The sequence below is a fragment of the Leptinotarsa decemlineata genome, unplaced genomic scaffold (genome assembly GCF_025532065.1).
Source record: "Leptinotarsa decemlineata unplaced genomic scaffold, Ldec_3_MD MMD2_tig00026336_RagTag_RagTag, whole genome shotgun sequence".
Taxonomy (NCBI): domain Eukaryota; kingdom Metazoa; phylum Arthropoda; class Insecta; order Coleoptera; family Chrysomelidae; genus Leptinotarsa; species Leptinotarsa decemlineata.
The window spans coordinates 3,813,381-3,840,649 of NW_027412692.1; the positions used below are offsets into that span (position 1 = coordinate 3,813,381).

The 27,269-nt window shown below is 32.5% G+C and overlaps 1 protein-coding gene across 10 annotated transcripts in view; it reads right to left on the minus strand.

The window, feature by feature from the left end:
- The window catches only part of brat (tripartite motif-containing protein brain tumor), a 587,103-nt gene that overhangs the window by 23,701 nt on the left and 536,133 nt on the right, over positions 1-27,269 (minus strand). For 2 of the 10 annotated variants that reach the window (XM_074183196.1, XM_074183195.1), the window contains one exon: positions 22,652-22,690. The exons of 2 other annotated variants lie outside the window; for them this stretch is intronic. The gene's annotated coding sequence lies outside the window, so the exon portion shown is untranslated. Of the gene's footprint in view, positions 1-8,310; positions 8,688-10,549; positions 10,708-15,894; positions 16,080-22,651; positions 22,691-27,269 lie in introns of those variants that run through there. 6 more of the 10 variants (XM_023156155.2, XM_023156147.2, XM_023156152.2 and 3 more) reach the window with 5 other exon arrangements.

A 27,269-nucleotide genomic window follows, 5' to 3' on the forward strand; every position in this document is an offset into this window, starting at 1 on the left:
AAGAAGGAAAACCCCTTTCTTGGAAAACAGGTTGAAAAGTCTGCAAAATACTGGTGCGACTTCATTTGCGCACTTTAATTACGATGACGGGCACTTCAACAGGACCAGAGGCCTTGTTTATATTGAGCTGTTTCAAAATTTGCATGACTAGACGAAAGGGAATTTCTGGCATTGTGGATTGGGACGTAAATTGTTCAGCTAGTAGATTTCCTTTTTCTATGTGGCTGTTGTTGCAATTGAACCATCCCCTTGTGTTAGTGGTGGAATTGTGGTTCTGATTAACAGCTTTAGCTAACGACCAGAAGGATTTTAACCCGTTGGGATTGGCAAGCATTTTACATCCCATTCATTTGAAGAGTATGTGCAAAATTCGAGATGACTCCACCTGTAACGTCACTTCTAATGCATTTCAAGTGTTCCTACTAGGCACAGTATCCACTTTTTCCATTTGCAATTTTTCCTTCAAAATGCTCCCTTACGGCTCCTTCTTTCTTCAAGACATTAACATTATTTATATTTCTTTATTTAAAAATACTTAAACTGTAAACTTTAACATTTATCACCATGCTATAAATCAATTCCGGCTTTATCCGTTTACGTATTTTGAAAAAAGTAGATAAATGAATCAAATATATGTATTGCGGTGTTGCCACACGTTGCAAAATATTCATACAACACGAAAAATGCAATAATTTCCAGACAAAGTCGTTTTATGGATTTTTCTGAGATCTTAAGGTAACAGTTTCGACAATAATTCGACAAAAATTAGTAACAGAAGCTTCAATATTTGTGTTTTATCAGGAATTTTACTAGGGTGGCTGTGCTAACATAATATCAAGTCAACAAAGATACCCTTCATAAAAAATATAGGCACGGCAATTATTTTCTTTCAAAAAAAATCTCGATAATTATTCGACCATAAAATACATAAGTAGGTGCATTTTTGATTATTTTACTGCTAATGGAGATTCTAATTTTATAGTGTTCATATGAACCAACTTAGCAACACAATTTTCAACAACATCCTGAAATACTGACTTTACGTAAATCACAAAAGGTTTTACGGAGAAAAATAGTCATATACAGACGCACCAATAATTGATAGGTAACGTAGAACGTAAAATACCTATCACATATTCTACATGTTTCTAATTAAGTATTGAGTCACGGATGAAAATTGCTTATTTCATCGTAAAACTGATATCTTAGAACAGTGAAGCATCAATTGTATTTGATGAATCGAAAATATAAATAATTTTCCATTCATATGATAGGGTGTGAACTTCACAGTTGTTAAAAACATCTGCCGCCATTTTATAAAGAAAATGTATTTAGATAACAACCCTCATCACGTTGAAAGATGGTCAGTAATCTATCGAATAGTATAATTCAGAAATGACCTAAAATTTTATTTCAGTCAATATAAATTATCATTTATTTCATATTTAACGGATTTTTCATTAGAGAAGCTTTGTGAAAAATACTTTTGAAATTTTTTTTCAGCTTTCTTAGTTCTCAATTGTTACTTTTTACTGTTCGTATTTTTCATTGATTCTGGCTAGTATGTTACGATTGTAAAATTTAATACATAGCCATCTTCTGTTCTTTGAGCTGAGACACTCAATAAAGAATTGCAGGTCAAGTACAACAAAACTCGTATATACAATTTTGTTCGAAACGTTCTCCTATATTATGAAACATTTCCAAAGTAAATCAATGGCACTCGATTCCAACCTTTTGAAATGCGAAAACTAAGGTTCTATTCCATCGACTTTGCTCTATATATATCCCAAAAATAAAATATCGAGGGGTGACAAATCTGGTGAACGTGTAGGCTATTTCCCACCGTTTCTTCTATAGATCTAGTGCTGTGGAAAAAACACTCTTTGTTAGCAAATAACTAGAAAAAACGTCTTGGAGAACATCATAAAAATCCTAGTGGAAGATTTACTTTTCCTAATCTTTATACACAATTTGTATACGAATTACTGAAATTAATATTGTACTACTACGAAACCAAGAATCGAAATGAAAGCTCCACGAGTTGGTTATTACTGAAATCAATAGGAAATAACTTCATTAATCGGTATACGTCTGCATGCGACGATTCCCGAAAAATCTTACGTCATTATCGAATCTAATAATTTGTAATCAATACACAACTGCAACCGTGAAATTAATACGCAATTACGTCGATAAAATACATAATCATCAACAAGACCTAAACGTACGCATAATCATGGCTCGTGGGTAATAATAAAATGTGGCCGAATAAAGCAATACGGCATAGAAAGTGTAAAATGCCGCAGTGCTATCGAATTTTCATTTGAAATCGCCTGTTTATATAACGAAATGGCGCGCAGTTCCTCGAAGAACTGCCATTGTTGTTGAAACAATGCGGGAGATTTTTTCTTGCTGCATATAGTATTTTCGTTGAAATTGTAACCCACATGCGCGTGTTGACCTGAATAAATTGTTACGTACCTACTGCAAAGTAGAGAATCCCATTCGGAAATGAAAAGTACTTTATATGTAATTGTATGCATGAAGTTTTGCTGTATGGAAAATTTCGCAATTCTCTGAAATTTGAAGAAAAAGTACAACTGAAATTGGTCAAACAAGAATAATAAATTATTCATAGCCGTGTGCGTTATTCCTAAACTAGCGGGTAACAAAATGAAGGAGAAAAAGTCACGGCATAATTTTTGCAATTTCAATTTTTTCTTCTGGTCTTCTTTTACTTTGGAGCCCCTTGCCAATGTTTTGAGGAATTAACATTCAATTTACATATTAAGAATTATAATAAGTACTTGACTTATTTACAGATTAGCGTATACATTTCAACAGTCTTATCATGTCAATTTTTGGACATTACTCTCACTTTGCCATGTCATTAGTCAATTCATTATAATTAATTTTCCCCATGGCTAGCTGTCAACCACGTTTCGTGTCAACTTGGCCACCATCAACTTTTTTTTTTAAATAAGTACGAACCTGTCTTTTTTATTACAGATATTGGTATAGCGAGATAAATTCACAATCATAGGGTATATCACATTTGATATTTTTATAGCATTTCATTTGAAATAACCACCATAATAAGTGACCGTGTTAGGAATCACACGTTGAAAGGTAAGACCTCGTTAATCCTTAGCTCGCACAAGTTTCGACTTCTGAAGGTTGTCGTTCGTAGGGGTGCGATAGCTGGTTAACGAAAAAACATATTTTAAACAGACAGATCTGTGACAACAATCAAACATATAAACAATTCATTTTATCATGGACTTTTGGGAAAAATGAAACCAATACGGAAAATCAAAGCTACACGGCAATCTACAATAAGTGCTCGAAATGACGACTTCTTTGTTGAATGCTCATAAGTTGTCAGTCCAGACAATTTCTGTGGCAATTTTCTAGCATTATAGGTGTAAAATACTAATAGGTGTATTACTAATATATGCATTTCTTATTATTTGTTTGAAATTGTCGAAACTTGGTGTTGAAAATTTTTTATCCTTTAAGTATTCTCAGACAAAAAAATCTAAAGGAGTAAGATCTGGATATCGAGCTGGCCAGTTAATTGGTCCATTATTTCCAATCCATTTTCTTGGGAATATTGAATCTAAATGTTCCCTTAATATTGCTGCATTATGGGGATGAGCGCCGTTCTGTTGAAAATATTGTATTTCATGGCGGATATTCAGTGGCAATTCATCTGAGTAGCCATCGAGTTCATTGAATAGAAAATGAAGATACATTTCAAGAAAAAGTACGAATTTTCATAGTGTTGGGGTACCTACCTTTCGAATTTATTGGTTTGTCTGAATTATATTTTGAATAAATTGAAACAATTTACAAAAGAAATAACGACAGGACCGTAATTTAAAATTGTTGTCACTGATGATGGTAGTTATTTCAAATGAAACGCTATAAAAATATCAAATGTGATATACCCTCGTATTGTAAATTTATTGCTTTATCAATATCTGTAATAAAAAAGGCAGGTCCGTATTAAAAAAAAAGTTGATGGTGGTCATGTTGATACGAAACGTTTTATCGAATATTTATTATGAAACTGTCATAGTACACTAAGAATACAATAACATTTTCCTTTTCCACCTTTTGATATTCTCCGAAATAACAATTCCATTTGAAAAAAACGAAAAACAGCATTTTTGGTTTTTCCCGTATAACTCGAGAACGGCGAGAGTCCCCGTAAATTTTCTTCGACCTGTATCGTTCCCAGTGGCAGTTGCTTTTTTCCCATTTAATCATTTTCGTATCTGTTTCAGTTTAGAATATTGCAATGTTATCACATGATAAAAAAAAGCCTCTATCTAAAATTGGAGTGACGACGGAGAGAGAAAATTTTTATAGGTTAAATTCAACATCTTGGCAACACTGGGTCGGATCAAGTCATTCCTTTTAGGTGTTGTACAACTTCGACTGATAAAAGCTTCTTTTTTTTCTTATTGTCTTATATGGGAGATTATATCAAATGTTATCCTGTGAAATTTTTGCTTATATGAAGGATAAAAGTGAACAGATCTCTGTAACAAATGGAAGGTTTGGTTTTTCAGGGTTTTAAAGAGAAATTATATAGAGAAAAAGTCTTTTCTTGAAAGAGGTTGTCGATTTTCATAAAAAAATTACTTTTGAATCAGTCACTTCTGATATGGCGTATTTTTCGAAAGCAAATATCCCACCGAAGTCTTATGAATCATATATTTTCTATAACTTGCAATTTACAATTTACATTTCACTTTCATCATCGATTTTTTATATTCTGCTTTTCAGAAAAAAATCGGTTTTCAACAATGACTTTTTCTGCTGTTTTGAGTATCTGATTATACATTTTGTAAATATTTTTTAAATATGAGTGAGGATAAGGACGATGAATAGTCTAAAATTCAAGTCGCAGATCATGAAATTAAAGTACCTGAATATATTCGAAAGTTTGCATCTATCTTCAGTAAAAAAAAAAAACTTACAAGACTTCACAAAATAGTGAACGAGACTAGTTGGAAATTCATTAGGAAAACTTCGAGTTCTCTAGTTTTTGATTACATACTCAACACATACATTTTCAGAGAAAGAAGGTAGAATCGAAAGACATTTTACGAGTCAGAGATCGTTAAATCCAGTTCTAGTCTAGCGAACGACTGAAAAAAAAAACTGGCTTGCCCAGACAGGGACAGGAGGGTCGGCCTCGAGATGCAAGATTTTTTCGGTGTTCGTTGAAAAGGATGGACAAAACATTTAAATGTTCAAGTTCATTTCGAACTGGATAACGAAGTTAAAATGATTGGGCGGATTTTTTTCAACCGCAGAGATCTTTCATGAGGACTGTCACGTAGACTACGGGGTTTCCTTATTCTTTCCTTTATTTATACATCTTACAAGTAATATTGCATTTGGTTTTTCATTCAATAAAATTGAAACGGTTTTTGAAATATATTAAATTATAGTGAGCAAATTGAATTCCTTTGTTTTCCTTCTCAAATCTTATGGGTTGTACATCTCGACTATTTATGTTCCGTAAATATATGATTTATTTGTTTTCAAAATTAATATTTTTTTTGGTAGCTGAAAATTTAGTTTTAAACCGATTTGTTTCATATTGTCAGCAAAAAAGGTATCGCATTAAAAACTGAGATACTAATTATTATTTTTAGTGTGGCAGTCGTCTGCCAGTGGCGTATACACTCTCCCAATTGTTTTATAGAGGCAACCAGAAAGTTTGAAACTGATTGTATATTATAAACACGCTTTATCGCTCCTTCAAAAAACTATGGTTTTGAATTTTAACTATCAATTATTTCACTACATCTTTGGGGTACATAATATCACCCATAACATTTTTAATGAAAGCAATATCTTTTTCAGAATTTTGTGTTGTATATGAAATTAGTTTGGCTCATGCATATAGAATTTTAACAACCTCTTTTTCCAGATTAAATCATGATATGACTCAAGTTTTCCATTGAGTAAAATTCACAACTTTCAGTGATTTGAGTATGCAAATATATTCATAGAAGCATTTTGAATTGATCCAAGTATTTGAGAAGGCAACAAAGGAAGTGTAATTTTCAACACGAAATTCATGCATTATTTTCACTTTTATGAGTGGGCAAGGCATTCGAAGAAAAATCATGAAAATATATTTTCTTATTGTAGAATAATTCTCGAGAATTTCCTCCTGAAAAAAATCTGTCGCGTCCCTTGTTTTTACAAGAGATAGCTTTCCTGGTAAAATTGTTAAAGTAACTCATATGCTGGAACTTCTGTTGACAATATTTGTAGAAATTGTCGCATTCGATTTTAAGAAGGAAGAACAATGAATTACTATAAGTTTCCATTGTATCTGTAAATCACTTTTTTTGTAATAAGCAACGTATTGAGCAATTGTCCACAATCGTTTATGATGAAAAAAAGATTGTCTTGGTAAAACTCAAACTTTCTTTATGGACAAATTGTCGACAATGTGTTTTGGAATATTTTTACTGCAAGTTGCCTTATATTTGCCTACTATATTTACAACTAATTATGCTATTTATGCTTTGTGCTATGTGCTGTATGTTGTATTTTAATTTTTTTTAATATTAAGAGAAAGTGAACCGACTGAAAATCTAGAATAATTTTAAGAAACACTTGAGTAATGAAATAAGTGATGGTTTAAAAAATCAACATTAAGTATCATTCCAATCCACTGCTACAAATTGTCGAATCTATAAACGAATATTTAACTATATTGAACAAAGAGTACAAGATTCACGAAAGAACACATTCAAAACTATTGAAACAAAAAGAAGAGTGATTCTTAAAAAATGATCAAACTATAGAAATTCTCCAAAATAACAATGCTTTTGAATTCACTCAGTCAGAAATTTAGAATTTAAGGGTACAATTTTGAGTTGAATATGTGTTGTTTTAGAATTGTTTTATTCGTCATGTTTCAAAAATCTTATTTCACCATGATTTTCAATTGAAACCAGCAGAGCCAAATCAAAATATTTCATTTATTGCAATAATATCAGTCTTCTTCCATACCCCATTAAAGATCTTCAGCTTCCCTTTGCACAAAAAGTTAAAGGACAACTAATTATCATCACAAGCAAAACACTTGACCTTTAAAGTTTGCACAATAAAAATGAATCTCCTCACTAATAACAAATTTTTAAATTACAATATTTTTGACTTATTCTACGACCTTTCATTACCCCCTTGAACAATTATTGCTTCTCTTATGTATGTATGTGGATTCTGCTAGCTTCACTTTAAGCGGCATCACTATCTCGAAATTTCTACTGATACATATGTACACCTTCTTCTCAAAGTCAGTATTTTATAATAACTACTACCTATAATAGTGCTGGTTTAAAAAAGAGAACAAAGAAGATCATGTTTCTGTCGATTAGCCTGAAAATGGGTCCAAAATTTTTGCCTTAATCTTTCAACACATCGTAGATTTACAAACTATATTCGTGAGAATTTTGAATCCCCCTTTGGGGATAAATAATTCAAACTAAAAGCATTAAAAAATCAACTACAGTAAAAATTGCTTAAAGCTAAGTAAATCATCTTTACACAGTGATAAGACTGCCTTGCAAATGGGTGAATGAACTACACTGAAGGCATGCTTGAAATACGCAATTTTTTAAGAAGAATAACAAACTCTGCTAATGAAAAATTAACAAGATGCTTGCGGTAGTGATGCTCAGTAAGTAATTCGTGTAAAATGACTAACTTCGATACCCGAAATTCAGCTTCAGCAAATTATTTTGCTTTCCCGCTAATTTCAACTAACTTAGTAATTTAGGATTCACCAGAGTGAGTAATATTTTCCAGGGAATTGGAGTGTAGAAAATTCTCGAAATATATATAAAAAACAAAACTTGTTTAATTCAGATGAATTTGAAGACAACTTCTCTTGGACATGAAACAAAGAATGTAAGAAAAATCAGTATCAATCTCAAACGCGTAAATAACGACAACTGCTATAAATATCTCAAACTCAAGTCATTATTCACTTGCAATAATATGTATTTTCGGTTTCTGGAATAATATTATTTTAAACTTTCACAGAAAATGAAAAAAGGGGTTAAAAGATCTCGAACGAAAACATATTTAATTAGATGAAAGTTTGAGGTTAGAATAATTCACAACTCGACATGAAGAAGGTGCGAAATCTTCAACAGCTAACCTTGAGGTTATTTGAATCGTTACATTCTACAAAGATGCTTATAAGTTCGTTATTTCTGTTAGTGCGGAAACAAAGAAAAGCAAACAAAAGAAACCAAAATTCCATACCAAAATATCACAAAAGCTATTTACTTTTTTCCGTTATCCAGCACTCTCATTTAAATTAATCCTTTGTCATAGCTGGAGCACCACGATCACGTACCGTTTAAGAAAACAAAGCACAAACCAAATTTTCAATCGCGTTCTTACTTACGTTTACTAATTAAAAAAGTCAACGAAAAAACCACAGCCGAAACAATAATCAAGCACTGTATTACTTTTTCATCAATCCCACAAAAGTTACTTCTTAGGTTCACGTACGGGGCTGACTACAACACGTTTTGCTTTGTTCCTGAGCGATGTGAACAAAGCGAAGAACTCTACATAACTGACTCAACTGACGGCGCGTGTTTTTGTTCTGAGTCTACCTCCCGCCTATCCAGCGGCAGATGTTCAAATAAAATAAGGACTACTCGTCGTCGTAGTCGGAAACAGAAATATCGGAGAGGAGGGAGATTCGTCCCTCGCCTCTCTGCTAGTCAAAATGCACCCTATTGGACATTAGCACCCCTTTTTCCAACAGGTAAGGGATAGATAGACCAGAATATCTAGAAGTGAATTGACCAAGTTATTCAAATTTTCTGAATGCTATTAAAGCGAGAAAGTTGAGTTTTTGTCGGTGATTGTTTTTGGCGCTAAAATTTAAGGCGCCAGAAATAACAGACCTCGGTGGTTGTTGAAATGGCGGTTTCAACATCGAGTTTTGACAGTTGAATCGCAAACCAGCTCTAAACGATTTGAGTAGGAGTCAAAAAAATTGAATGAACGATTAGTTAAGACAAGTAGGTATGGAACTTACATTCCAGGCATGTCCTTATTTCGCTATATGCAATTTTGCAACTAGCATTTAAGATCTCCCAGTTGATAGTGGATTAGCAAACTATAAACCAAATAATACCATAATGATAGCGATAATGTGATAAGGATGATTCATTCTTTTTAATCCATAAGATTGGTTAACAACTGTTTAGAAAGTGTAGGCGCTACAGTTGGGTCGATGAAAGAATATACATGCCTTCCTTTTTTAATGAATTATTTTGATTCATAAGTGAAATAGGCAGACAAAACAGTAAACTTTTGCGTTTGATCAGAGAGAGATAGGTCTTGTTTGAATGATAGCTTGCCCTCTGAAATTGGAGAGAGATAACTTTAAAAACCTGACTCGTCGGACGGTTTACATTTTTACATACTGTTTATTAATTCATTTATATTGGAATATATAACATATATTACATTGTTTTTACAACCAATAAACTGTGGACATTTCATATTTCACAGAGTACATTTATTAGTATTTCAAGATTGAAATCGGATTTTAATGACCCCTGAAGTGAGCAATTTGAATTTTTATATTGTTTTTCAAGGCCATAAAATTATTATAATTGATGTTTAGAAAAAAATGTTCAGAATTTTTGATGTTTGTTTTGAAAGCGAAATCATCGATTTGTCTTCTCAAAGCTTTTCACTTTTAAAATTTGATGCAGTACATATTAAGAAATTATGTAAAACACGAAGAAAGCAATTTTTTCATGAACTTTCAACCTAAATTCTAGTCCATTCTTTCTAACCAGAGCTTCAAGGTTTTGACCTTACACAGAGAGTTATTGAAAATTAATTATATTCAAAGATTTTATAGCTAATTTTTTAATATATTCACAGGTGGTCAAATTGCTATGCCCCTGCCAGTAAAAGAGTTTTTGTTGAAAGGGGTTTCGGACGTTTTGAAACATTTCTGGTGTGGTGTTCCGACACTCAACATCAATGCGTTGACACAAATTATGTAGGTATAGATGCTGGTCAGGTTTACTCAATTGTAGTCAATAAGAGACCCCACAAAATTTCAACAGACCTAAATCGGGTGACTGCTTGGGCCACTCTACTGAGGCTCTTCTACCGATCCATGCACTAGAACATATCTTAATTGAATCCTGACGAAAAGCAAAAGGATGGTGATCGGGGGCCTATTCTTGTTGAAATATCAACTCGTTCTCCTGAGTAACGGTCACTAGATATGTTCAAGAATGTCTATCAATTTCAATGTTAAGAAATAACAGTTAATAACTCATAACTTCATAATTTCACTGAAAATGTAAAGTAATTTTATATTCTCATCACAAGCATCGAATTCCTGGTACCACATTATAAACAAAAAAATAAAACACTCTTGACAACCGCCGTGCTGACTGTAGTATGTAGGTACATTTAGTCTCAAAGGTAGAGAAAGTGTAACAGTTGTTTTTCGACATACCTGCAGGTACCTGTCCGAAGACGATATGATCAAGTTCTGACATGCCTTGAGTACGGTTTTTACTTGAAATTGTTGAGAACAGTAAAGACACAATAACTTCGGATGCTTTCCAACAGCATGGTGAATTGAGATGTGAGAACAATAAATAGCATTGAAGGAAGTTGTAGGAAGCAGCAAAAACAAGCAGCAAAAACGAGCAACGAAAACGAAGCAGCAAAAACAAGCTCTCCAAGCAGTTCCACTAATCAATTGTTTTGTATTTGTTTTGGTTCATATTTGTATCGTCCACAAAGTGTTTCCATTTTATCCGAACCGATTTAGGACTGTTCCAGAACAATAATTATTAATTTGAACATCGGACTGGTTAAAACTTCCAATTAACAAAATATTATCATTTATGATGTGATTTATAATTTATGTATTTATTTATTTATTGAGAAAATACATCCAACAGGTCATGAGACCCAATTACAGGAGTACATAATACAAAATTAGTCCTGAAAAACAAAAATTAAACATAAAACGTAATCTATATTAGCATTACATACCATGTAACATATCACTTATGTAGTGGTAGTGCATTATGTATTGCTTTCCTAAACCGAGATAAGGGTAAGAAAAATATATCGATGTTTTGTAGACTATTGCAGCTTCTACACATAGATGTCAAAGGACAGTGAAAGTGATGTGAGCTAGGTACGTCGATGTAAAAAGTTATATGTGACCTGGAAGTTATACGAGGAACGTTAAAATTCAATGATGAAAGTAAAGTAGAAGAGTCGATTTGATTATGTACGATTTTGTATAAAGAAAATCAAGTCTTTAATTTGGCGGCGTTAAGTGATGTATAGTTGAACTCTTTCAAGAGTAAATCATAGCGATGTTCTCTTATGGGGTAAGAACCATGCTTTTTCAAGTAAAGAAATTTCAGAAACTTTTCCTGTACAGCTTCAATACAATATATACAGGGCTATTCAAATTCGTACATGGATCTCGTAAACGATAAGAGATAGAGTGTCGGTTAAACTGTGGCAAAGTTGTGTATTTTAGAGACCTATTCGATGATGTAAAGAAATCGAATATAGCTTCTTTGATTCTGGAGATATACAGGATAAACCAAAAAATCCCAAATTATTTTTTTGCCTATATCTTCGCAGACATATTGAAAATCTGTTCACATTTTGCTATTGGCACTTGATGTGGGCTCTCAGACTATATCCATCAATCTTTTATACAGGATGTCATCTGACTTGGGCCACCCCCATCTTTGATTTTTTGAATACGGACCTGTATTTTTTGTTGTAGTTTTTGGATCGTAGACGTTCACTTCATACTTCGATTAAAATTGTGTGAATTATTCCCTTTTAAATTACGGCCCTGAAAATTGGTTGACTGAGTTGAATAAAAACATAATAGCAACTTTCACGTCTCCCTATGTATCGTAGAGTTTTTCGAGAGTTTTTTGTTCATTTTCAGGTACCTATTCATATTTTTTCCATTGCTCTGAGCGTTTTCTACAATGAACTTCGAATAAAAAAACCTTTTATGATTATTTGAAACATATCTACATCAAAAATATATTATATGTGTTTTAATATGCAGAAAAAGAAATGATAGCAATAATAACATCCGAAACAAATACTATAATTGTAATGAAAATTGAAATGGAGTAATTTACATAGGTAACTAAAAAAATTATTGGCACAATAAATGTTCGAATTGGAGTCCTTCCATTTCGAGACAAATAATGGCCGTAATTTAAAAGGGAATAATTCACACAATTATAATCGAAGAATGAAGTGAACGTCTACGATCCAAAAACTACAACAAAAAATACAGGTCCGTATTTTTTTTCTGCTTATCAAAACACATATAATATATTTTTGTTGTAGATATGTTTCAGATGATCATAAAAGATTTTCTTATTCGAAGTTCATTGTAAAAAACGCTTAGAGCAATGGAAAAAATATGAATAGGTACCTAAAAATGAAAAAACAAAACTCTCGCTATATTCAATTTCTTTACATCATCGAATAGGTCTCTGAAATATATGGAGCTACAATATTCCAGTTTGCTTCTGACCAATGAATAATATATAGAGCTACTTGCCTCTAATGATGAGAATTCTTTGCTATGTCTCATAACAAATCCTAGCATTTTCATTGCACGGGATGTTATTTCTTCGATATGTGACGAGAACGTTAGTTTTTCATCACAGATAATACCCAGATCTCTCGATTCGGTAATTCTTGCCAATGTTATATTATCCAACTTGTATTTATATATTTGTACTGAGGATTTCCTTGCAAAAGTCATAATTTTACATTTGCCTATGTTTAATGATAGTTCATTTTTCTGACAACAATCATGTAACTCAGTAATATCGATTTGTATTGATATACAATCAGAGTAGTCTTCAATCTCCCTGAAAATCTTCATATCATCAGCAAAAGGTAGTTTTTCAAATTGATATTATCAAAAATGTCATTAACAAACAGAAAAAATAATAGTGGACCCAAGTTTGAACCTTGAGGAACCCCGGAAGTTGCATTAAATATAAACAATTTAATTCCTTCGTATTCCACAAATAATTTTCTATCACTAAGATATGATTTCAGCAGATATTGAAGGCTCCTCGAAACGCCAAAGCTTGATAATTAACTCATGAAGTGAAACCCGATCAAATGCTTTGCTGAAGTCCGTATACACCACATCAACTTGTTTACGTTGTTCCCAACTGGGGAAACATGAAACAAGGATTTTTCTGTTTTGGTTTTTCACTCGGCATCAATTCAGAACAGTTCTCTTACAGTTAGAAATCAATAATCAATACAAATCTTACGAATCTGACTTCAAACGTGCAATTGAATTTTTGTATCAGTTATGGTTGTTGAAATTCAAAAGTCGAATGCTTCTAAAAACATGGCATATTGTATTGTAACGAATCTGAAGCCGGCCCTGACCGATATCTCAGCCAGCAAACACATGACTCACCGCGAACCGCAGCGAAAAGTATAGATGAGTGCCGAAACGACTAGAGAGATCTGGAGTGATCGTTGCCGATATAAAAGCCGGCTTCTCGTCTCGAGATAGGAGTCTATTCAGAAAGCGAATCGAACGGTTAACAAAGTATTCGAACAGTGAAGATAAATTAAGCGTTAGTTGCTTAGTGTTGTATATAAATTAGTTGTGATAGTAAAATATTCTTAAAAATAAATTTGTTTAAGATAGTTAATTCTTTAATTCGTTACAGTATGTTAGTTTCGTTTCGATTGGAACTTCCTAAAAACTTTTCTATCAATAGGAATTCTGGTTTGAGAACGAGAGGTACAGATACAATTTCAGTACAATCCTCAAAGAAATTAATTTATAAGCACCAAGTAAAAAATGCATTATCCGACGAAACGGTCTCCTGCTGCATCGGTAGAAAAATGCGGCCTGGAACCTGATCGATATACCGGTATTTCTTTACCTGTTACGTTTCTGAGGTGGATAGTCAGATTAATATTAAGAATTTATTCTCCTTTGTTATGTGAAGCAATTCGTATGCCGAAATAGAACTGTTTCTATTATACGACTTGTTTAAAAACTAAAATTAAGGGTGATCAAGAATGATACAGCCGAACTATGTTTGAATCGATGATGTTAATCGTTCATCAGCATATTTGTCTAGCTGGGCTACCGATTTGGAAGAATTTGCATAGTATTATCCCTAGTAAGAATAAATAATCCACTAAAGAGTGGAGGATATATATATATATATATGCAGAGAAGAAGGCTAGACAAGATAAACGTAAACGTAGTTATATAGAAAAAATGAATTTGAATGTATCATATGACGATACTTGATAAGAATGCGAGTAATGGCCCGGTTTTATTGGCAATCATGATTTTTGCCACAACCGTTGATACCTTTTGTCATTCAAATATAAACTTTAATTACTGATTTTTCATTTTTTGCTATCGTTTTCATTTCAATTTTTGTATTGTTGTTAAATTGAAATTATGACATTTGTTTGATTACAGGTTTTTTTTGAAATAAAACTGTCAACTATTAGGGAATGACTACTAAGATTTTAAAAAAAACTAGATGGAGTGACATTTTGTTGTTAGCTCCAACTCAGGAAGAGGAATGAAATACTCTGAAAGAATTCCGATTTTCAATTATGGAATATCCTTGAGTTTAGTTCGATGATGGCCACTATCTTGCACTAACGAGTGGCTAATGAGCTCGAAACCGGTCTGCAAGTGTGCCCGTTCCAAAATTGAAGGTCGACTCTTTCAGTTGTATTGCCAATTGCATATGCAGGAAATTTTCTGTGAAGATTCCTGCACTGACGCCTGTCGGATATAATTCAACGCCCTTCGTGGTATTAGCCAGGGGAGCAGTTGCTTTCTGATAGACGTCAGTCCATTCAACCTACTGTGTAGGTATATACGAGACCGACTTGAACGTTTAAAGTTCATTTCTATAGATTTGTTTACTGCCAGTCTTCAAGCATAGCCCACTGACTAATAAGAAAAAAAAACTACTGTTGGTCAGAGGATTGAACGACACGTCAAAAAAATACTCACTTTTCTATGAAACCCCTCGGCAACGAGTATTAAAATGTATTAAAAATTGCCCCTTCACCGGGCCGATTTAGTCATCCTAATTTTTGTCTCAATTTTAGTATCTGTTTAGTCTAATTTGAACCATTTTCCAAGATATTTTTACGCCTCTGGTCGATTTATACACCATATTTTTCACTCTATGAATTAAGACTTGTGATATGTAACATATAGTGTTACTAATAGGTACGTAATCGTGCGATTTGTGTACGAGTTCAACAATTACGACTTCCTCTAGACTCATTATTTCAGAAAATAATAAACTTAGCTACCACAAGAATACTTTTTTCCAAACACTTCAGTAAAATTAGTCATAGAATAAGTAGACAAGGGCCAGGATATCTAAATTGGACTTTATATAAATTTTGTTCGACTTCGTTCTTTGTCCGCGCCGTATGATTTACCAATTTTCGACTAAACTTGTACATACTGCAAATGGATTTGAACTCATTATATTCCATTGGAGTAAATCAACGTGAAATCGCAAATTCGTGTACATTAGATACCTAATAATGGTTGAAATTTAGACAAGTAGGCAATCTCCCAACTCTCATAACCTATATTTTCGTTTATAGTAATGCAATATTCACAATTTTCACGATTTCTTTTTTCACTACATATAAACATGATCAGAATTCATTAATCATGATGTTCTCCTAAATGAGTTGAATCTAAAGTCGTTTTGTAGGTATGTATCATTTGTCAAACCAATTTTATGTAGATACTTTTCTTACCGATCTTCACGGCAAAACGGGATTGCCACAGCACTGATTTTAGTCGTTACCACAATATACCACAAGATTCAGATTAATTCTCCAACAACAACACTAAGAAAATTCAACGATCTCATCTCATACCACCCACTTTGTATATTTTTCCGGCTTGATAAATCGTTAAAAATAACGCAGCAAAATAAACACTATCACATCAACACGTGGTACTACTACCAGAGTACATCGGGCGATGGCGCTGAATGTCGTGAAACGAGCTTCAGAGCCTACTGCAGTCTCAATTAAGTATTCATTCCACTCGAACCGCGCCCGCCGTCGACATTGAAGGCGCGACAGGAATGCAAATGGGGTTCCGAATACTCTGAGGTTACTTATGTATTTACATTCAACAAAATAATATAGTTTTCGCACTCACATCATTGGCGCAGCAATATTGAAAATTTATAATTCTCCATCATCAAACAAAAAATTGTGGGAAACTTCCAAAGAAAGAAAATAAAAAGAATATTTCCTAAGAATGATAATTTCTTTGGAATTGTTCAATGATGGAGAAATATGAAGTCAAAATATTCTTTCTTAAAAAAATAATCTTCCCTGAAAATATCCTCTTTTCAATTCATTTAAACATTTATTTAACTTGTAATATAATATGTAATGTAATATTATAGGTGGATTGAATGAACGCAAGTAAATGATTTTGCTGATCAGCTGTATGAAATGTATATTTGTTTCAAAAAAGTTAAAACATTTGCATCGAATAATTTCATTGTTAATTAATAATAATAATAATACATTTATACATAAAAGGAAAAGGGTTAGCCAAATGCTATCTTCCACCCCTCCCAAAAATTATACAGTGAGTGTAAGAAAATAATTATAAAAACACTTATTTACTATCATAACAATGATAGATCATATAGTTGGTAATAACTCTTAATATTCTTAACATTATTTTGGTCAATTTGACAGTTGACAAAAACATACATTGAATTTTATTTTTTTTGAATTAGCACTGAGCAGTAAGCATCTGTGATTTTATTTCTTTCTTAAATTGATAAATATTATGATTTAAAAGGGGTAAAATTTCATTCAGATAAGAAGGGGCTATATAAGAAAAACATCCTTGAATTTTTTGAAGTACGGTGCCTAGGTACCTATGTTAAATGAGTCAATTCTCAAATTGACTATATAAATAACTGGGTGTTTTAGTTTGAAGCAACTTAAACAAAAAAAAAATATCAAATATTGGACTCTGTACCTCACATTCAGCTCCTTCATTTTTAACAAAAATGGTGTGACATGTTCACGATATGGTATACAGCATACGAATCGCATGCAAGCATTTTGTATACGTTGTAACTTCTGCTTGTTATATTGCGGCAACAACAATACTCGATATGGGAGCAAATAAAAGTTTCAACTAATCTGATTTTCAGTCCATGATTCTCCGAGTATAGGAATGTGCAAATCTGTAATTACATTGGCCACGCAACTTTCTGTATCGGTGAGAAGACAAATATAACTGTATATCATCTGCGTATAGATGTACTTGACAATGTGATGAGAAAGTGGGGTAATCAAAAATAAACACTGAAAACATCAAGGGTCCTAATTTACAGATTCAACATTCCATTTGTCCACTTTTCATTTTATACTTTTCCCGAGACGATCTGAATACAAAGAAACCCTTCTTGCCAATTTTAACTTATAGATTGCAACATACCAGTTAGGTAATGGAATTTTTATTTTCTATTTTCACAGATATCTGGGATTCTTATGAGCAGTCTGCAGCAGTACTCCAAATCATTCATAATCAGCATGCTGACACGTATTCAAAGTCCATATTGTTTATTTTCCTCTTCTTCTTTTGTTCAGTTGTAGACTTGCTTTTCATAGAGATTAAAGTAGATTGAGAAGTGAGGTATACGAGATATCTACTTATAGTAATGTCATACTTAGAATCGGTGGGCTCCCCTGTGTATATCTTGAAGGGACGGATGTAACAGATGGTAGCATTACCTGAACTTTGAATCGATACCGATTCTATGTGTGAAAGAAAGATTTTTGAAGAAGTCTTTCTGTGTTTGGCTTCGCCTTGGAACACACAGTGATTCAAGTGAAATTTTTTGAGAATCATCCATCAGGATAAACTCCAACTTTTGAGGTATTTATGGATATCAATTTAAAAGCGGGTTATAGTCAATCATATTTTGAATCTGTTAATATTTTAACTAATCGTAGAGTCATCAGGACAGTTCTGCCAGGTATGCCAGGTAAAAGCATACAAGCATATAAACAGCCTAAAATATAAAAACAGCTATAAACAAGAATACATTGGACACAACAAGGACTTGAAAAAATTTAAAATTCGACAAAATCATTGAATATTTGGTTTTATTGTCTGTGGTGACTACATATCCGGATTTCAAAGTTTGAAATTTTTGAAATGACAAGTACTGATACGACTGAAGAAACTGCTAATTTGTATTCCTACACTCCATCTGAAAAGTTTCCTATACCCAGCCGCATATTATTAAAAAAAAATAAATAAAATTTCGGTCGTTCCATAGTGCGACTCTGTACAAGCAGCCTTGTCTGGGAGATCACGTGCGCTGTGCATTATAATATATTGGAGCACTCCATAGCTTAGACGGACATGACATAGTATCAGGCAACCAATAGCATAATTTGAACCATTGTTCAAAAAATGGTTTCAATTTTCCTTTTCGTACAAATACAAGTTCGAAAATCCTTCCATCGTTTGGTTTGAATTGTTCGCTTCATTATTAACGGAATAATGGGCATATCTTTCGAAGTGGTTCATATTTAACAACTCTCCTCTTTACAGTGTGACCAGTAAAGTCCGCATCATTCGCAAATGTTTTATTGATAGCTCTATTGGAATTTGACTTCGGTATCAATCTCTTTTTCAATCGAGATGAAAAATAACTCAAAAATGTTGTCACGTGATTTGCATTATTCGTCATATTTCAATTTATTTCCTAAAAAATACCAAAAACGGGTTTTTTTTCGAAATGTCGCAAAAAGTTACTTGAGAAAGTTTTTCTGAATTTAATTCTTTAATTTTTGGAAAAGAAGGTTTTGGCTTTCTACTTCTTCATCTTCATACAAAAAAATATGAAATTCTTTCAAAGAAAGGAAGAAAGCAATTAGTTTCGAAATGAACTTTTAACAAAAGTGTATAGATCTGCAAAGCAGTAACTTTCAGACACAAGCTGGAAGAAAAAAGCCCACTCAAACAACTACTTTTCATATAAACATTGAATTCCACGAAATGAAAATCACATATTAAAGTAGTTGTTTCGAAGGTATTGTTTCTTTAGTGTTATTCAATGTTTATATGAATATAGTTGTTTCGAGAGGGCTTTTTTCTTCCCATTTGTATCTGAAAGTAATTTTTTGCATCTTTGTAAAAACTTCATTTTGAAATTAATAGCCTTTCTTCCTTCCTTCGCCTCTCTGGAAGATTCCCACATTTTTTGTTAAACGTATTTATTTAGCTTGCCCTGTTTGTTTGTTATTTGGGTCAAATTTATTAATTGAGTTTGACTCCCTATATACCTGTTGACAGATTGATCTGGTATTTGGTATTCAATTTTGATGACAATACAATTCAATAAATTCTGTATCGCTGTAAATCCAAAAAAATATACACACAGTTGTGTTACAGCCTTACTTAACATTGTTGATGATATTATTAGAGAGACAGAGACAGGAAAAAAAACTTAGATTATTTTACTACCTATTTCAAACTTTGTAGGTTTTTCGGACAGTGCTATTAGTCTTATGTGTAATTATCTACAGGACAGGAGTTATTATGTGGCGACAGCTGTGGATCAGTAAGAGAAGAGTTGTAGGGTTCCACAAGGGTCTACTACTGCTCATTGAAAATGCTTAACCCTCATAGACATGTTCTTTCACAATCACTTAAAAAACGTCAAGTGATACACTTGTTCTGAGTCACAACTTTTGTGACGTTCTGTATGGACCATGCTTAGATCATAACGATATCAATCGTATAGAAAAAATACAGAAATCATGTCTCAGATTGCTCTACGGTATTCGCAAATATGATCCAATATCTCACAAGCTAATATCCGCAAAGTGGTTAAAAATCAATATCGTCGAAAACGTCCTCTTCTCATTTTAACCCATGCAGTAATCAATAAACAGTGTCTCCCATATACTTACAATGAAATAAAATATAGGACAAATATTCATAACCTTAATTTACGTCATAGGGGTCATATCATATCTCGCTTCCACCTTACTGTTCTCTGTTCCGAAGAAGCAATGCCTTCAAGCTTTATATCGACCCATCACTTCGTACCTACTATGAAACTATATTTATTTCGAGACAAAATGAGAGACAGTCTCCTGGCAAAGAATGAATAACTCAATGTTTCCACAGATAATATTTATTTATACACATTTTTAAAATAAAAATAAAAATTATTTGCATGCGAACAATTATGATTATACTTATAAACTGGGGCTGAATTAGAACTTTTTCAAATTGTTTCCAACTCAATTTTGCGTTCCTGTTCTTATTATTTTTTATATGTATTTATACTTTTTTTGTTTTGTCATCCTTTCTGAAATATTTTTATGTTTATATTGAACCATGCAAATGAATGCAAATAAAAATTATTATTATTATAATTATTAAGATAGCAGCAGCTACAAATAGTGAATTACAAATCACCATGTAATACTGAGGCACTAAATGAATTTAACAAAATGAGGATCTAAAAACTTGAAAACAAAATAAGTAAAAAAAAAAATGTTGAACGGTTTTATTGAAAAAAAAGATAATGATGATTTAGATAATCTACTGAAAAGTAAAAAATAATTCTGATAGTCCTAGGTAGCAGTCATCACACCACTCTTCTCAGCAATCTAGGGTATTGATCAGATAAAAAATAATATAATCGTTGGGCGTAGTACATATTTATAAATTTACTCAGGTTACGCTGATCAAAATCGTAGATTGCTGAGGAAAATGGTGAGATGACTGCGACCTAAAACCTTCCGAATTATTTTTTAGTTTTTAGTACATCATCTACATCATTATTATCTTTTTTTTCGACAAAATCATTCAATATAAAAATGTTTTTTACTTATTTTAAAAAACCTTTCTTTTCCAAAAATTAATCCCTCTTTTAAAAAATGCCCTATTTAATTTAAATTGTTTAGTCTTCGCGCAAAAAATTTCTTCATGAGATGATTTTGATTCTGTCCCTTTTTTTGTAAATTGCACCACCGTTGAAAAATAAGTATACATAGTATACATGAAATTCTGTAGTTTTGACAATGTCAGTATTTTTCTACATTTTTATCCATACCAGATTTGACCGTACAGGCCGAACCGTACGTGCCAAACCGTACGTGCCGAACCATACGTGCCGAACCGTCTGAACCGTATACGGGCCGAACCACTTTTTGTGGTTCGGCCCGTATACCGTCGGTTACGGTGTTATGTTACGGTGTTACTCGCAGCTTGATATTAATTTTATTTACCTACGTCATTTAAAATTCCCTGTTCAGATAATTTCTGTGTTATATTCGCAAACAGTTACACATTATCACTTAAAAAACATCGATAAGATATTCCAAATTAAATGAAGTATTTTACCATTATTCTCAATTGCCGGAAATTCTCACATTAAATTCCAATCTTATCTTTCAAGATACAAATTCGAGTTTTGTTTACGAACTTTGTTGAACCGAGATGATTTGTATATTTGTTTTATTTATATCTTTGCAAGTTCGAAAATATAAAAAGACGAAATGAAATGTAATTTCAGAATTATTGGTAGTTAATAATGCAAAAGTTCCAAGAATAATATTAAAATATTTTGATACGTCTTTGGAAATATAAACAAGTATATTTATAGTCAGATGTGTTTGGAGTATTGATTGCCAGATTCTGAAACACATTACCGACGGAAATATTGGAATTCTTTCCGAAGTATTTGGCGGTTTCTTATTTTCACCGGATATATTGGATATTTATGTCAAATTATTGTCTTGTGAACTGTTGAAAATTTTCATCGACGAACTGGAGGATTATATTAGCGACCCGACCTAGCTTCGCAGGGGAATGAAACATATATTTGAATGAAACATTTTTATTTCTGTCATATTGTCACTTCAGCTTGTCCATGAAGAAGGTTCTTGTTTTTACAAAAAAGACGTGCTTTTTAAGATATGAGCGCTAGAAGTTTCGCCCTCTGAAACAACCTAGAACATTCGAAAGTATTCGAAAGAATGCCAGAACATTCCAGAACATCGCGGAACATCTCAGATCATTGTGGAACCATCAACCATGTTTGGTATGAACATTCGGGAATATCTCAGATCATTGTTGAACTATCAAGAGAGTTAGGTACACCAATTTGAATAATAAACAACTTTTTGATGAAGATTCGCAAGATGCTGGCACACAATATCTCCAACACATTGAAGAATTTGTTAGATAATAGTGAATGGTAACGAATGATTTGAATCATATATCAATGACAATCTGACATATATGAATGGTTTCCTAATATCTGTTGATAACATGTACTAAAGTTTTTTTTTTACGGAACTCATGAAAATAATATAAAATAATTTTAGATTTTGAATTATTTATTTTCGATTTTCATTTCCACATTTCATTCTCAAAAAATAATTTGGCAATCCAAACTGGAAACGGATTTGTTTTTCAAATGAGTATAAAGGTAATTATGCTTACCCACAACCGAAGACGCCATAAATGAAATTCACACCATACCTGAAACAAATAACGTGATATCATGATATAAAACTGATTCAACAGATTTAGATTAAGGGAGATCAGAGAGATCTTATCATGTCTGCATATTTTCTTCATATTCAGTGAGCTTGATGCATACAATATAAAAACTGAAATTAATGTTTGTCGTATGTCAATATACATAGAAAGAATAAAATGAAAAATTTCGTTTTTATATTTGGGATGGATGATATTCGTTTGATATTGTTACAAGAAGGTTTATTGAAATCAAAATCAGAATGAGATTGTCCTTAAAAAATGTTTGAGCAGGGTTTCTAAGACATACCTATCAACATGCTTTAAAAACTAAATTAATCAATTAATAATTGAAACACTGATCTGTGATTTAACTATCAATAAATTGCCATTGACACTGTGTATCTTTTATTGGTTAGTGTTTTATTCATTTATGTCGAGAAAAAAAATTCTGTAACCATATTCAGGGCGTTTCCTAACTACGGTACGAAACTTTAGAGGGTGATTCGTTAGGTCGTTTTAAGAAAAACGTTCAAATAAACATATATCCGGAGTTGCTTCCTTGCTGAGATACAGGGCGTTGAAGTTGAAAAAAAAATGGTATTCATAAAATATCATAAATATCGATTTGGTTGAAATTTATTACAGTTATTTGAAGTAATAAGGCGCTCATTTAACCCTAACAAAAAAGTTGTATTTTTTGTTGCTTAATCTGAAAAAAACTACAAAAAAGTCAGTGGCATTCTTTTTTTCTTGATATTGTTGGCTGTGGTGCTCGCTGAGCCGCCACTGGACCTGATAATTTCAATCTACTTTGGGGTAAATAGCCGCCCTATTACTTCATATAACTGATACTTTATGAATACCGTTTTTTTAAACTTCAACGCTCTGTATAGTATTATAGTCAGTGAGCAGAGAGTATCTCAAGATACTGCCTCAAAATTACTTTCATTTAATACATTCCTACCTGAATGATCCACAGTTATGGAAGAAACAAAACTTTTCTATATAATAGGGGAAGCCCATGCAAGCGGGGATTTCGGAATTTACTAAAGCGCGGCAGAATAATATACAGGGGGATACCTTGTACCCGGTTAAGTACCTCCACCAAATATGAGCCCATATATAAGGCCGCATGTGAGGGATAAAGGATCAGATTGGTGAAAAAAATTGATCATCAGAAATTCTTGAGCGCGTCAGATTAAGGAAGGGTGAGTTAATTACCTGCTAAAAAGTGTATATTCCAGTAATCTGACAATTTGAGAGTGACGTAAAGAAAGGGAAGGGCAGCAAAGTTGTAAAAAAATAACGTAATATCGACATTCTCGAGTGTAGCAATTTTTTTTTTATTTTGAAGGAATTAATTCAAGGATAACGAAAAATATATAATCTGACGATTTCCGCAAGCCGAAATAACAAAAATTCGTCGATAAAGTTTAATGCGTGCAGCTGTGTGATACCTATTTTCCCTCTCCGAGTTTCTATTCCTCTAAGCTCTATTCACTTTATCTCTATCTATTACTCTCTCACTCCGTCCCCACTCTGAATTCTGTTGTCATGACGCCATCACAGCTGATCACAGAGACTCGTTCGTGATGAAGATGAAGATTAATTAATCAATTAATTGATGGATGTAGCCGTTACTATGTGGTAGGAAATCATAATGAAGAAAAGAGAAATTAAACTTTCTATGTTTTTTACCACTTTTATTTGTAAGTAACGTTACTGCAGTTTCGTCCTATAAGGACATTTTCAAACTTATACAATATATCATTGTATAAGTTTGTTATTTTATGAGTTTGTATAATTTTAAACTTATATAAGTTTGAAAATGTCCTTATAGCGTATACAATATATACTTCGTCCTTATAGGACGAAACTGCAGTAACGTTAGTTACAAATAAAAGTGGTAAAAAACATAGAAAGATTCATTTCTCTTTTCTTCATTAATTAATCAATTGATTATAGAATATTTAATTTTTTTGAGCATTTTTTAAAAATTATTTTCTTAAAAATACAAGTATTCTACTTAAAAACATACACTTATTAATTTGCATGCTATTTCCTGAGCTTTTCAATTAATTAAGTTCAATGAATTAATTTGTTTTTAAATATTGTTTTTGTAAGATTAAGCGAATCCTTCTAGATAATCGTCAGATTATGAGACAGTACGTCTAAAACATAAAGATGAACCATATATATCTTAATCTGACGCGCTTCAGTATTTTCAGTATTTCAAAATGATGATTTTTTTTGCACATTATAATAATGGCCGCGAGTTTGCGTCAGATCGAAATCGTCAGATTATTGAATGAGAGCTTTTTTTTGGTGCACTTAACACCCCCTTAGAAAATCTGACGCGCTTGATTAATTTTTTTTTTCTTTTCACTTTTAATCCTTACGAACAACCACCCACATTATGCAAACGATCAGATTAACATACCAACATTATTAAAAATACGTAGGACATTCATGTTATCTATCAATATCTGACGCGCTCGAGTATGTCCATGCAAGGGTATTTTTTTACATATTTAAAAATCTATAGCCGCTTCCCCCACCGATGAAAAGGTATATATTATATAAATTTTTTTTCTTCTTATCATCTAAGCTTGGAAACCTAATATGTATCAATGACGCTCGAGTAAATCCCCATTTTGCATCGTGGGCTCCCCTGCTAATCAATACTTCTGATAACTGGAAATACCTTGCAAAATAGTTGAAACCGAATTGATATTTCATGAAATTTCTATGCAGTTGCTACCTGTCCGTTAAAGTCTGTTTTTCCGTTAAACAGCTATCGCCCCATTTGTAGACACGTGGAAGTATGTGAGACCCCAATATGATTTTTCTGTTAAATTCAACATTTTTTTGAATTCCAACATTGTTGTTATGAGAATTCTATACTCTCTTTTTGCAATAAAATAATTTTCTATTCATCAAAACGAGCAAAAAATCGTTATATTCCGTCTTTACCAAAACAATGGGTTCCTTTAGTGGAAAAAATACAGATTTACTCGAAGAAGTCTTTTGCACATAAAACGACTAAATAAATATCAAATTGCTGGTTCAAAGAGAAAATAAAACAACATAAAATATAAATAAAAAAAAATATCGAAAATCATAAAAAAAAGTTACAGGTTATCAATATTTGCCATTTCTACGCAAGATTTGCAGTTGATGTCTACATGGTCCAGACATACGTCAAACGACGACTGATTTGAGATGTGAATATAAGAGTGGAGCCTATATGCGGACGCTACTGAATATATCCGACGCTGGGGCGCCAATTTCGAAAAGTTATATGGAATTTTCTACAGCTGGGGTATGTCACACCCCACGTGTCGGACGCAGGGTTAACGATGTCTTGCCTTTCAACTTGCGATTTTTAGCTCCTTTTGAATAACTTCAGAAAAGTAATGGGGTAGAAATAAAGCTGAAAAACCCCACTCACCCGGCTGACGAAAAAAAAAACAAAACATATTCAAAGATTCCATAAAAAAGATCATTCTTGTCATTCAGACGAACTTTTCGGAGACGTTGGAATACTTGATTCAAGGTAACTGTTTTCTCTTACCTAAATCTATATATCTTTGAATTGAGGAAGATTTTTCCTGTCTGGGTTTTAAATTTTATAATACAGGCTTGAAATAGTGAAAGAAATATCGATTCTTGTTGGAAAAAGAATTGAAAAAATGTATCGTGATCTAAACCTGAACGACTATGAATACAGAATCATTTCTTGCTTTTTATGTATGAAGTTAGGCATATGCTGATCGGAATTATGAAATAGTTTGAATTGGCAAACTTTTTTGAGATCATTGAGAAGCAAAAAAATTTATTTTTTTGTGCTTTTGATTACATTTTATAAATGCTACAATCTGTTTGAATTTGATTTTTTATAAGACGTTTTTTTATACAGCTGTAGTTGATGTGAATGAGTTATATGCCAAAACTTTAGTATTGACATTTCATAAAAGTTAAAATCAACTTGTATAAATTAACATTCGATATGATACAAGTCAAAAAAAGTTCTGAGGCTATTTCTAGGACTGAAACAGCCATATGCCAAAGATGTAACATACATCTTGGGCCAGAACTATACAACGAACTTAACTTAAACTTTTTTATATCCGTTCTCAATGCAAACTCCTCAAATTTCTGTAGTTGGACATGCTTACTGGAAATGTTATGCAAAATATTCACTTTATCATTTCTGATAATAAAACAGTGCGCAAAACTTTCTTTTTCAAAATTATTTTTGGCAGGTCTAGTGAAAATAAGACTTCAACTTGAACCGTGTATCTAGAAATGTTTTTGGCGGATGTTTTTTCCCAAGAAAATAAATTCCAGGTATAGCAAGAAAACTAGAACATTTCCAAATATTGTATCATTCTCTCGTATTCTGAGAAGAAAAATCTGGTCACCATTTAATTTCTCAACGTGCGCACCATTTCGGAAGTTTTATACATCTCACATTTTTCTATTATTTATCAAATGAACTCGGAATTTGTGTACGTGAGGTAACTTAATGGGGCCCTATTTTTCTTTTGTATCCAAGACCGAATGAAAAACGCTCGAC